At 37.7% G+C, this 12,836-nt stretch overlaps 1 protein-coding gene across 7 annotated transcripts in view; it reads right to left on the bottom strand.

Moving 5' to 3' along the window:
• The window catches only part of ncoa2 (nuclear receptor coactivator 2), a 102,001-nt gene extending 89,659 nt beyond the window's left edge, over positions 1 to 12,342 (bottom strand). Inside the window, exon 1 of one of the 7 annotated variants that reach the window (XM_077244467.1) lies at positions 12,081 to 12,342. The gene's annotated coding sequence lies outside the window, so the exon portion shown is untranslated. Of the gene's footprint in view, positions 1 to 10,574; positions 10,767 to 10,952; positions 10,972 to 12,080 lie in introns of those variants that run through there. The other 6 variants (XM_077244471.1, XM_077244468.1, XM_077244466.1 and 3 more) reach the window with 6 other exon arrangements.
• Positions 12,343 to 12,836: the final 494 nt, after the last annotated feature.

Genomic DNA, 12,836 nt, shown 5'->3' with positions numbered 1-12,836 from the left:
TGGGAAAAACGTACTAACTTTTACTGTGAAGCTATCCAATTGCACAAAGACTGTAAAAAAGTGTATGGCTTTACATCTCAAACAATACACACATTTTAACAAAATAAAACATTTTAACATTAAGTAAACAAAGTAAATGCTTTTATGAAATTACAGCCAATTCACTTCTTCTGTATGTGCTTCACTGAAACCTCAATTTTGTTTTATAAAACAAAAACATTTTTGCTAATTCAACATTATGCCACCAATGTTGTCGATTCAGTTTAACTTGTATTCAACCAGGAATGTTCCTTCAGCTGTGGTACATTTGCTCTTGCTGGAGCCTACATGACCTCCATTATCTTGGTAGTGAGACAGTTTGAGTAAGGCCACCTTCACAGTAAATATCTGTGGCAATACCATAATGTCACCAGCCAAAGTCAAATCAATATGTACTTGAGTGGAGAAAGAGCGTCTCACTTGTAAGTGCAGAGCGCCGCAATCGGCACCGGGATCAGTAACACACCTTTTGCTTGCCCTTAAACCTTTCTTCGATTAAAAAGGGAATGTAATCGCAGCTGAGGTCTAGCGAAGGGCTTCTCAATCCACTCCTACAGCTCAGACACTACACATTTTGTCTTATTTAGAAGATAAACATCAGTTTTTAAGTAGAGTGAACTAAACTGGTTGCGTCAGATTAGTAAGACATCTCAAAGGCCCCAATATATTTCAAGCGATATCAAAGAACAAACTGGTGTGATGTCATTTTAAACAAAATCAGACCAAAACTAAGTTCTTCTGTAGTTTGTTTCAGAAGGTCGAAACAGCTTGCCAAATCGAACTTTACAGAAAAGTTTGCACCGGCTGGGTAAACACCTTCAAACAACTACTTCTCTGGTTCATTTCTTCTGTTCAGTCCGAGTCAGACACGAGTAAACACACTGGAGAGCTACTCTATAGTACAAGTTAGGGGTGGGCGATATGATTAAAATCTTATTTCACGATAATGATATATATCACAATAGAGTTTTTATTTTATTTTGTATATAGTTATTTTATTTTTGTTATAAAAAATAAGAACAAAGAAGCAAATTACAAACAATAGGACAAATTCAATATAACAAAAATGAATTGAACTAAGTTTTTCCTACTACGATAGGTTTATTTGACATGTAGTTAGAAATAGAACAGAAATGGAATAATCAAATATAAAAATAAAATACTGCATAGTCTTCACTGTATGAATTAAACTGTATTCTTATTAAAGCTCCAAAAGTTATGCAGTCATGAGCAGTAAGTATTTTCTCTTTTGTTTGATTTGACAGACAAGTTTATTAGGCTGCTGTCACTTTAAGAGCGAATGCACAAATCCTTCATACTGATACTCATCTGGTTTACACCCAACTGTTTACTTTCACGTGAGACATAATTGACTGTGTTTACATGCATACTCTACACATTTTGACATAACTGTGTGTGTATTCGACCATTCAAGTGCAATAAGATGTGAAAGAGAAGTGAATTTGCGATCACATGCTGAGAGACATGGCTTTCTCTGCGCGCACTTCAGCTGTGTGTCAGTCAGCCGGAGTAGTGAGCACCGCATTGAGATCTTTCTCACTTTTTTCAAACTAAAGTGTCAATAGTGCCGTGCTACACGTACATATTTACATATTGTGATATACACGATATAGTAAAAAATATATTTTATACCGTTGCCAGCTTTTTAAAAATGTTTTGCATGCGTTCGACCAATCAACGTGCACTTAAGTCGCTTGTAGTTCCTAGTGTGCTGGGTTAGACCCTACTCTGAAGTAAGAGCTCATTTAGTCCCCCCAAAAAGGCAATCCTATAACTAAAATCAGTTCCTGCGGTGCGAACACGCCAAAAAGCCTGCCAATAGTTATAGGAACTATGAAAGCGTTCCTCATGTGTAAAAGCCCCTTATGATCAGATGCTTTCTTAAAGTAACACTATGTAGTTTTTCAACCTTCATTATATATTTCCAAGACCCTTGTGATGGTACATCGACTTACAATAGGTTGAATGACACGTCTGCCATAGCCTGACAGTGTCTGTATCGCTTTTACTGGCACAATGTTAGGGCTGGGTACCGAGTTCGGTACTTTTTAGGTACCGACCGAATTGCCTTGATACTACCGAGTATCGAAACATGTCTTGTTTTTCGGTACCAAGTTTTCGGTACCTAAGTGGTTAATCTCATCAACGTCAGTGAAACAATAAACATGCAGCATGATTGGCTGTGGCGGAAAAACACTAGTTTACGCGGCTGCCCAGAGACGTGCCTCGTCGCACGTGAGGCTGTAGTGTGTGTGTGTGTGTGTTTGAGCGTAAGCGTCCAACCCAGATAGATGGAAAATATGTGGAAATGATCAAAAGTGTACCTATGTACCCGACTCGATGCCATAAGCATACGATGCAATATTTTCGACAAGATAATTGCTGCCAAGACCAGTAACACGGTAAATCTGCACTTAAAAGCGCACAGAATACACTCGAGAGTAGAAAGTTTATCCGCCTTCGACTGCAAGAACTGGAGCGCGTCACATATAAACCAAAACTCAGCGTATAGGATACTTGCCTCACAGACATGAGAAATAGTTCTATATATGTTCAAAATATGTCTACTTTTAAACGAAACAATTAGAAATAAATAGTTTGATTACCTAATCCATATAGGCGCGCGCGCGTTCACTACTGCAGGGATGACGAGTCAGCATCGCAAATTCGCAATAATCATCTTTGCAGCCAACACGTTTAGTAAACACTTGTTCATTAATAAACAATTAAAATATCTCCTTGCTATCGTTTCCCGACACATCCATAATCATTATGCTACTTTTGCCAGTGCTTTGCGGCAAGCTTCATGTGTGCTGAGCGCGAGGCATATATACCGCACCCCAGTAGCCTATATTTAATTCAAATTCACATTTATTTGTATAGCATTTTTCACAATACATATCGTTTCAAAGGAGCTTTACAGAAAATGCATGTGTCTAAATTACAATTTAGAGTGATCTGTTATCAGGGGTGACTGTGTGTAATGCATTTCAATTAATTTTCATTCAGTTTCATTGTTAAACAATGCATTAAGTTAAGGCAGAAACAATGAGCTCATTGAAGTAAAGAATACATGTTGTTAAATGATTAGGAAACAAAGAAAACTTTAGCATTGGTGCTTTTTTACAGACTCAAAATATGAGTGTAAAAAAGTCAACAAACTGAAAAAATAAAAGTTTTTATTTTTAGGTAATGTTATATTGATAAAATTGGTATCGAAAAAAGTATCGTTCAGGAACCGGAATCGAAGTCAAGGTATCGGTATAGAAAATTTTGTAACGATACCCAGCCCTACACAATGTAACTTCAGGGTTTCGGGTAGGAACCAGAGCACAAAAAAAACTACAAAATTCTACTGCTTTACGGCATACGTCACTTCCCCCTCTTCCTCAGATTCTGGCGTGAGAGCCCAACTAGTGTTCGATACCCGTCTGTATGTTGTTGTCATGACCGAAGCAACAACTAAAAGCAAGAAGGCAAAGGCTTTGTCAGAGGAGACTAAAAGAAGAAAAACGGAGAGTGACAAATTAAAAAACCCGGACGAGGATCACTATTGGAGGGAGAGCAAAACAGTTTGAAGACGGTGAGAGTGTGTGCGCGCGCGACCGTCTCTCTCTCTAGGCTCGTTCTTTCAGTAACATGCACCCTGTCAAAAGCGCAGCAGTCAGTCATCTATAAAGTGTTTATACATTTATAAATAAATCAGAGAGTCAGGGAGCTGACTATCGCGCGAAATGTAAAAAGCTGAATAATATGGCCTGGCCATGTTACGGAATCTATCTGGTCCTCCATTTATCTTCACGAATCAAGTAATGCTAGTAGAGTATGGAATTATCAATCTGGTAGCTACACTAACATGCTAGTTTACGATGGTTATAATAAATAATCTTTCAGGATAACTATCCTAATGTCTGCAGGCTGATATGTTTGTGTATTTATTTTTCTGGTGAAAGTGTCTTGTCTCTGGCTATAATGCAAATCAATTTTCAAATTTGCAGATTCATATATGGTAGCTTGATATTATAATATTGACGATATATGGCTATTACCTACCACACAAACATTGAATTGAATGTGCATATCCGTTATGTAAAACAGTAGACAATAGGCTACTATAATGACGCTGGCTTGTAAACGTGAGCTACGCGATCTTTTGACGTTTGAAAAAAAATAAAACCCATGAAATTATATTCATATGACATGCTGAAATATATGCCAATGTACCTGGGATGAAGACATTTCACACGCAACTAGGGCTGCAACTAACGATTATTTTGATAATCGATTAATCGGACGATTATTTTTTCGATTAATCGATTAATCGGATAGAAATTAAATTAGATTTTTTTTTTTTATAACTAAATAAAACCGTAAATCAGGGTATTTATGTGTAAAAGTGTACTTTAAAAAGTGCAAAAGCCACACATTGAGTTTTACTAATATCAATATTTGCATTGTTTTTAATGATAATTGCTGATGGCAAGTTGACAAACATGATTATTGTTAAAAAAATGATATCCAACATATTATGTTTTAACACAATTTTTGTTAAAACAAATTTATACAGACATGTTGTTCAGATGTGAATATCTGAACTAAAAACAAACTAAAAACATCTAAAATATATAATTCATTTAATTTTTATTTAAAATTAATTATATATAAGGATAAAGAATATAATATATATTATATATAATATATAAAAGAATATAATATAAGGATAAATTGATTAAATAAATAAGAAAGACTGAAAACAATTGTGTGAATGTAGAGCCGCAGTAGATCGCGTTTGAAAAACAATTAAAACTTAGTAGACAAATGCTATAAAAAGAGAACGGAATGGAGGTAACGTTACCCAGCAAGCTAACAGGCTTGAGTAAAGGACAGGAGAAATTATGCATTAGTGCACAAGCATTCGCTGAAAACCACTGAGTACAGTGACTAAAAAACAATATTTTACTGCTGCTGTTATTAACTGCCTTTATATTTAGTGCTTCGCTTTGTAAAGACCGTTTTAATTTAACCTATTTCTGCGGTAGCGCTATTTTAATCCATCACTTACGTTGCGAGCGAACTGATTGCGCAACCTGATGCTCGAGACAAAATACAGACATCCCAAGATCCCGGAAGTCCCGGGAGTCTCCCGCATATTGATTGCGGCTCCCTGATGCCCGCGAATTAGTTCAAACTCCCGAAATCTAGAGCGCGCATGCGAGACAGAGACTGCTCCAAACCGTGTAGCGCGCGCGCTCGGCAGAGCGCCTGAGGGAGAGAGACCTTGCGTGTGTGTGCGTACCAGTAAACGCTCCCCGTGACGTAAGCAGACCAACTAATCGATAATGACATTCGTTGACAACGATTTTCATAATCGATTATAATCGATTTTATCGATTAGTTGTTGCAGCCCTACACGCAACGCTGGCAGTCTGCCCACGAGAACTCAAGACAGTATCGGCTTGTCAACAAATGCACAAGTTTATCGCCTGGTGTAACCATGACAGATTTTAGGACAGTAGTAGCAATACTGACAATACTGTTTCCCAACTGTAGGGGGTTCCCCGAGAGCAAAAACGACAGTGTTGCTTTAAATGCCATTTTCTCATCGCTGTCATTTTTGTTGTGCGTTTATATCGGGGTCTAAAATGTGCAGCTGGAACAGCTGCTCACATTCAACAAATTGGTTTAACAAAAAAAAAAAAAAAAGGCAAAAATAATTGTTACAAAGAAACACAATCGGAGACATTTTCAATATTTAGATGGACTATATTTGAAAATACTCTAAGCTACCCAGACTAAACTGATGTGCAACAGAAAGACAGCACATTTTGAACAGCCTGAGAGCCATCCTGGACACACACACACACACAGCAGGCTCATTAGATAGAAGTGGGGAGTTGAGAGAGATGTGTGTAGCAATCCTGGGTCAGACTCTGTGCAAGGACGGTATGTCTATGAGAGGAAGCGGTGAGTGGAATGAACCCAGCCATTATAACTCAGCTCATCCGTCACTGTGAGGCCTCAGGCCCATCTACCCACTGTTACCCTGGCAACACACTCTAAACTTACATTCAGTATCATTTCAGGAGTAAAAGACACAAATACTACAATTATTTTATGCATGTGGAGAAGATACAAAATATTTTAGGCAAGCAAAAAATATACAAAAAAACTAAAAAAAAAGGGTATTGAGGCTTTGAAAATTCAAAATAGAATATTGTTTTAATTTTATTTAGTTAATTGGAATGTAGTGGAATGCATTTAATAATAAAAACATTACTAATATCATACAAAGCTAATTTCCAGCTCAAGCCCCTACTCATTAGTTCTTCTAACTATAGCTTTTTTGACTAACTCCAGCTGATGCTTTCTATACACCGTTCTAGAGAAAAGCACATTACTGTTAAATGTGAGCAGCAAAGTCATTTAGGCAAACCTGGTTTCCTCTCTGCCCTTTGCTCCCTGTGTAATTTGAGATACGACTGGAAAAAAGGCCCTGTGCACAGAACTGAATGAGAGAGAGAGAGAGAGAGAGAGAGAGAGAGAGAGAGAGAGAGAGAGAGAGAGAGAGAGAGAGAGAGAGAGAGAGAGAGAGAGAGAGAGCATGTTCACATTCAGCTGCGATCTAACCTAATCAAGCTGGACAAGGTCATCATTTTCCAACTTTCTTCTAATTCGGCTTAATTCAGTTACCTTAATCCTCACAGCTACTGGTAACATACCATGTTACGCATTTAAAATTAGGGTTTGCATCTTTAGTGTTTTTTTTTCAGACAATGATTTTAGTGCTTGCGTTCCCCCCGCATGTCAATCTGATGCCATTTGACATTGATTTGATTTGATAGTGGCTCATATGATCATCCCTCTAACTGACAGACTGCATCTTGTCACCGTGGCGTGAAAATCAAACGGCCTCATGACAAATTTCTTTTCCTTTCAAGCTTCTTCTGAGCATGCGTGGCGTCCGGGGGTGCGACTGTGGAGAACTCACATTGCAGGAAGATCAAAGTTCAACAATCAGACAGTGATTTACTGTGATGGAATACCACAATCAATAGAGCGAGTCAAAGGTCAGCTGATCCAGGATGAAATCATGGTTCTGGGACTGCTGGCTTGGATGTATGTGAACTAACACTCCTCTTTCCACCCAATCGCCGGCAGCCAGGAGGTCACGTGACCATGGCATCCACTGTTGGATGTGCCAGATTTAGATTGCCACGCGTGAATGCTGCTAAGCCACAGAGACCCAGAAAGCATCAGAGTGCACGCATCCTCACCGGGGAGTCCTGACGGTATATAGTCACACCCACACACCGCAGTTTGTGTGGGAATACATCTTACCACATCATATCGTCTTGATGGTCTTGGCTGACTGAAAACATTCCCTAAGTAATCAGGCTACTACTACAGAATGTCAGGAAAGCTTTCTCTATGAAGGAAGTACATGCTTTCTGAAAAAGATCTGCTAATTCATACTAGAAAGATTCTGTGAAACAGTATATGTATAACGTATAACGGTACATGTATAACAGTATTCTGTGTAACTTTTGACCTTTTTATTGGAAGTTTGCAGTGTTATTTTAGTATTAATTGGAAACATTATTATTTGTAATTTTTTGAAAGAAGACTCTTATGCTCATCAAGCCTGCATTTATGTGATCAAAAATACAGAAAAAGCAGTAATGTTGTGAAATATTTTATTACAATTTAAAATAATGGTTTTCTATTTGAATATACTTAAAAAATATAATTTCGGTTATGTAAAGATGAATTTTCATCTGCCATTACTACAGTTTTCAGTGTCCTATAGTAATCCTATAGTATTTATTAATACTTTGATTTTTAGATCTTTCATTTTTTTATATTTTCCTTTTTCATTTAAACCTTAGTTTAAGTTTTACTAATTTGATGTGCTTTTAGTTTTTTGTTTTATATTTCCGTTTAGCTTTAATTTATTTCAGTAATTTTAATATTCAACTATTTAAATTAGTTGCCAAGACAACACTGCAACAATTTTTAATTTAAATTTTTAAGTCTACGTTTACATATTCAAGCTTAATTTCAATTAAAAACTATTAATCATTTTAGCTTTATTTAACTCTAACAACACTGGTAGTCTGCTTGACCTGTTCACTATAAAACAATTCTCTGCATTGTTCTCAAATTGAAATAATTAAAGTAATTGCCATATTACTCTTATTTTCGGCTGTAGGTGCGTTTACTCACCACACGAGCCCTACTGTGGAATGTGTCAGCATGATGTAAGAGGTTGGTAACAAAGCTAGCATGAATTGAACTACTGGTCCAACAGGCTGAGTCGCACTACTGCAGCTCTTAGCAGCGCTGATGCAAATCTGAGGTGAACACCAGCTGTCAGTTTACAGGCTCCAAGCTTGGGCATTCAAGCAAATCATTTCTTATAAACCACCAATGGAGTAAACCCAATAAGGTTGAGAACTAAGAACCTGTTCTTACACAGAAACGGGTTCAAAGAAAACTGTCATGACATTCGATTCAGCTAACAGAACGTTGTACTAAAATGCAGTGTTTTATTTACTACTTTCCAGTGGCACTGCAACACTGCTACTGAATCACAATACACACAGCAAAACAGATTCCCAAAATGAATCCCTTTTATGGACCAGTTCTTTAGTGAGTGTGATATTTTAAGTCAAATATTTCGAGTTATTCGTCATGTGTGACAAAATCCTAATTTGTTGTACTAGTTAGTCCTAACGCATATTTTATTCAATATTTAGTTAGGTTCAAGTAATGATTTGCTATTTCTAAAAAGTCTGGAAAATCATTAAAAAGTATTTGTAAATACACGTTTTTGATAGAATATTAAATCTCAAATCTGCGGATGGAAAAATAGGATTTTTCAATTCCACAAAATTGTCAATAGAACTAATGAACTGGAATCCTTAAAATGGAATGGAATCCAAATCAGAATCAATCAACAACAACCACTTGTAATAACCACATTTGATTAGAATTAAAAGGTTAGTTCACACAAAAATAAAAATGTCATTTACTCACCCTCAAGTTGTTCCAAACCTGTATGTGTTTCTTTCGTCTGTTGAACACAAAAGAAGATATTTTGAAGAATGTTGGTAGCCAGACAATTGATGGGCAACATTGACTTACATAGTATTTTTTTCTTCTACCATGTAAGTCAGTGGCTACTGCCAACTGTTCGGTTACCCATATTATTTATTATATCTTATTTCGTGTTCAGCAGAAGAAAGAAACTCATACAGGTTTGAGACAAATTGAGGGTGAGAAATTGATGACAGAATTTTCATTTTGGGTGAACTATCCCTTTAAGACTGTGGTCTGCGTTTGCAAAAGAGAAAAATTCACAAACAACAACAGGATGTATGCGAACAAATGATCAACCAAATATTCAGGATCGAATGGGGAGAAGCAGCAAGCTATTTCTACGTTAAAAAGGATGTGTAACGAGTTAGGACTGAAATGCTAAAGGTGCATCTAAACATGACCTAGATGCACCTTAGCATTTAAGTCGTAACTCGTCATTTTAAAACGACCGATACCCGGGTTCTCATTTGGTCTTGAATGGGTGGTTCATCATTTGTTTGACCCAATAAACTGCCCGGCGGCGTGACGTCACACAGCGTAAACCATCGTCACGGTGGCTACGAACTCTGTTGACCAAACTAAAAATCTGCCCGAGCGCTGGACGACAAAAGCAGCCACTGCTCCACATATTGAAAATAGCGGAGTTCAGGCAAATCACGAGGTAAATGCTAATTAGCAGCATTCCCAGCCATTGGCGCCCCAACTTTTCCTTTCTTTAAACAGACGAGAGCTGAAAACCGAACCGTGGTGTGCAGTAGTTCAGCAAAGAGCTGACTCACTAATCTCAGCCCTCGCAGAAACGAAACGCGGTGACTGTCAAATAACAACGCGCTTTTACTTTCAGCGAACGATACATTGTTCGCTTTAGCGGCTCGCTTTAGAACTGTTACGTCCAACTCGCTACAATGTAACAAGCATTCCAACGGAACCACCATTACCACGTTACAATGTAACCGTTCTGCCAGCTAAAGTTAAAATCCTCCTAAATAGTGTTCCACGGATGGATTTGCCTTCCTCGCACAGTCAAATGGAGGCTCGGAGGCTAAAGCTAGCCAGGCAAATAAGAGGGGGGAGCTGGCTAAACTTAATCGCGAAAATGCAAGCAGCGCGGGCGAATCAAGTAAATCAGCGACACAATTGAAATGTTAAAACAATAACAGCCGTGCATCCGCTTCAAGGTCGCCCAAAGCGATTTATTTACACAACGACAAGAAGCAAAAACACAACTCTCTAACTCTGTAAAGTGGCCAGGCTGATATAGCGAGTGTAGCTGGTTTAGCAAGCTAATGCAGGATACCGCCGCCGCGGAACTGTGATTGGATCCTGCAGCGACTGTGTAAAAATCGCGTTACAAAGCCACCCCGAACCGCCATTCACCGGCAAACATAGAACATTTGCAAACATGTCGGACTTACAGTGTTTTGTTTCCTCTTAAATCCTGTACTTAATGTCCAGCTCTGACCTTCGGGTTGGTGAAACAGCATTATAGTTAACTGCCGCCGCCATGTTCCTGCTGCCTTATGCCTAACGATGGCTGGCTGCTTGTTTATCTCGCCAGCAAAACCTCCCCCACATACTACGGGCACCAGTATCTACTCGTTTACTCTAGCCTGCATAGCAACCTTGCAGTGAGCAACGGGGCAAAATGATGATACAGCAAACATAATGACGCGGCTCACCAGTTGGATCGCATTTTTCGTGCCTTTGTATATCCTAAACTGCAAGTAGATGTTTCATAATATTTGAGGAGGAAATCAAAGCAGCGCTGAAAAACAGTTGAGAAAAGCTTTCACCTTTAGTGGTACTGTGTGTGAGAGAGAAAAAAGTGTGCCAGAGGGGTCAGGTCACGAGCCGGTGTTGTTGTTGTTAGTCCGAATCCAAAGCAATCTGCACTCTATTATCAATGTCATAACAGCTCAATTAAAAAAACAAAACACATTAGCAGAACCAAATCAAACTGCTTTCCAGACCTCCATACATCACATCCTACTTGTTATGATTTACTTTAAGGCTCTTAGAATACGTTTAATCTACATTTTCTCATCAAATAAACACTTTTAACCAAACAAAACAATAAACTGCCAAACAGTGTATTAGACTGTGACTATACAACAGCAAGAGAAAAAGTTCAGGAGTGTTTTGATCTGAGAATAGCACATTTAAATCCAATTGTATCCATCATTAGTATTCTGGTAACACTTTACACATCCACTAACAATGAGCAATACATCTGTTACAGGATTTATAAGGCCTAATCTTTGTTAGTGTTAGTTAATAAAAATACATTCGTTCATTGCTGTGCATTAACTAATGTTAACACCACTTTGTATTTTAATAATGTAGCCTATCAGTAAATGTTAAAATTAACAATAAGATTAATAAATGCTGTAGTGGTATTGTGCATTGATAATTCATGTTAACTAAAGTAGTTAACTAATGTGAACAAATTAAACCCCATTCTAAAGTGTTTTGCAAGTCTCAAGAAAACTAACTGTCTTTAGAGGTCCAAGTCTTCTCTGTACTGAGAATTATCAAAACATTATGATTGTAATTGCCACATTATCATTGTAGAGATTGGTATTTTAAATGAAATAAAATATTAAAAACAAAAGGCTTTATACTTTTATGTAATATGAATTTCTCAAGCAGTCCATTGTAATATTTAAGTCAAGAAATGTCCTCGATTATGATTATAAATACACATAGCTATCTTTTAAAGAACATTTTGGCCATCTGTGAAATAAAATGGGAACAAGCCCGAATAAGTCATAATGTAACAGTTTAATAGTCCACCATGCCTTATAACTGCATTGGGTTGTCAAATTCACACACATTTATACTTTTCTGCCATAGCCTATATGCGCAGCTCATAAGGCAACAGGCTCATGGACTGGTTGATCTGGCGGAAAGCCAAAGCTTACCGTGATTAGTCAGTAACAATAACCCCGAAATGCGTCAGGTATCCGATTAAAACCCACACGGCGACAGGTTGATGTCCTATAACCCATAAAAATACTTCCATGTGAATGTACGCCAGCGACCGAGATCAAGCATCGACGAATCGGAATGAATCCTACGTTCCAACCCGTGTCGATCAAAGGTCTACATCGAAAGTAACTTCTGTCAAAGGGAAATCTGCAAACAGTGACTTATGCAATATTCTGCTGTTCACTGTTTCAGATTGGCACGCGCTTGCCAACAATTGTGAAACAGCACGGGTTTGTCGCAACGAAATGTCCCTAAAGAGTTCAGTTTAGGAAAGCACTTATAAATATTTTGTTATTATGGTTTGTTTAATATTATATACTTTTGCTTTAGGAAAATATCTCCAACATACGCGCAGAGTGATTTGAAAGAAACATTAAATATCACTGTTGTCTTTTAAGAAAAATCGTGGTGAACAGCGCCACAACATGGTCAACACCAACATTTTAAGGAGAATGATTATGAATATGCTGACATTTTAAAGTAATATAAAATGCACTTCATTATGACTTTTCACTCATTTCTTTTGAGAATTGCGTATTGAGTATGCACATTATTAAATTACTTTTATATTAATATAAAATAATATGTATCTATGTATTATGCCAGTGAGACTCGAGCAACGAGCTGTTGCTATGGTTACCCCCTCAGGAGAACGCGACTACTGTTGTATTTAGCGCTTTCTGACTAAC

Source organism: Siphateles boraxobius, unplaced genomic scaffold (genome assembly GCF_051911475.1).
Source record: "Siphateles boraxobius isolate OS27281-9 unplaced genomic scaffold, OSU_SipBor_1 26, whole genome shotgun sequence".
Taxonomy (NCBI): Eukaryota; Metazoa; Chordata; class Actinopteri; order Cypriniformes; family Leuciscidae; genus Siphateles; species Siphateles boraxobius.
The sequence above is the reverse complement of the archived record's forward strand: the minus strand, read 5'-3'. Positions and strand labels throughout refer to the sequence as shown.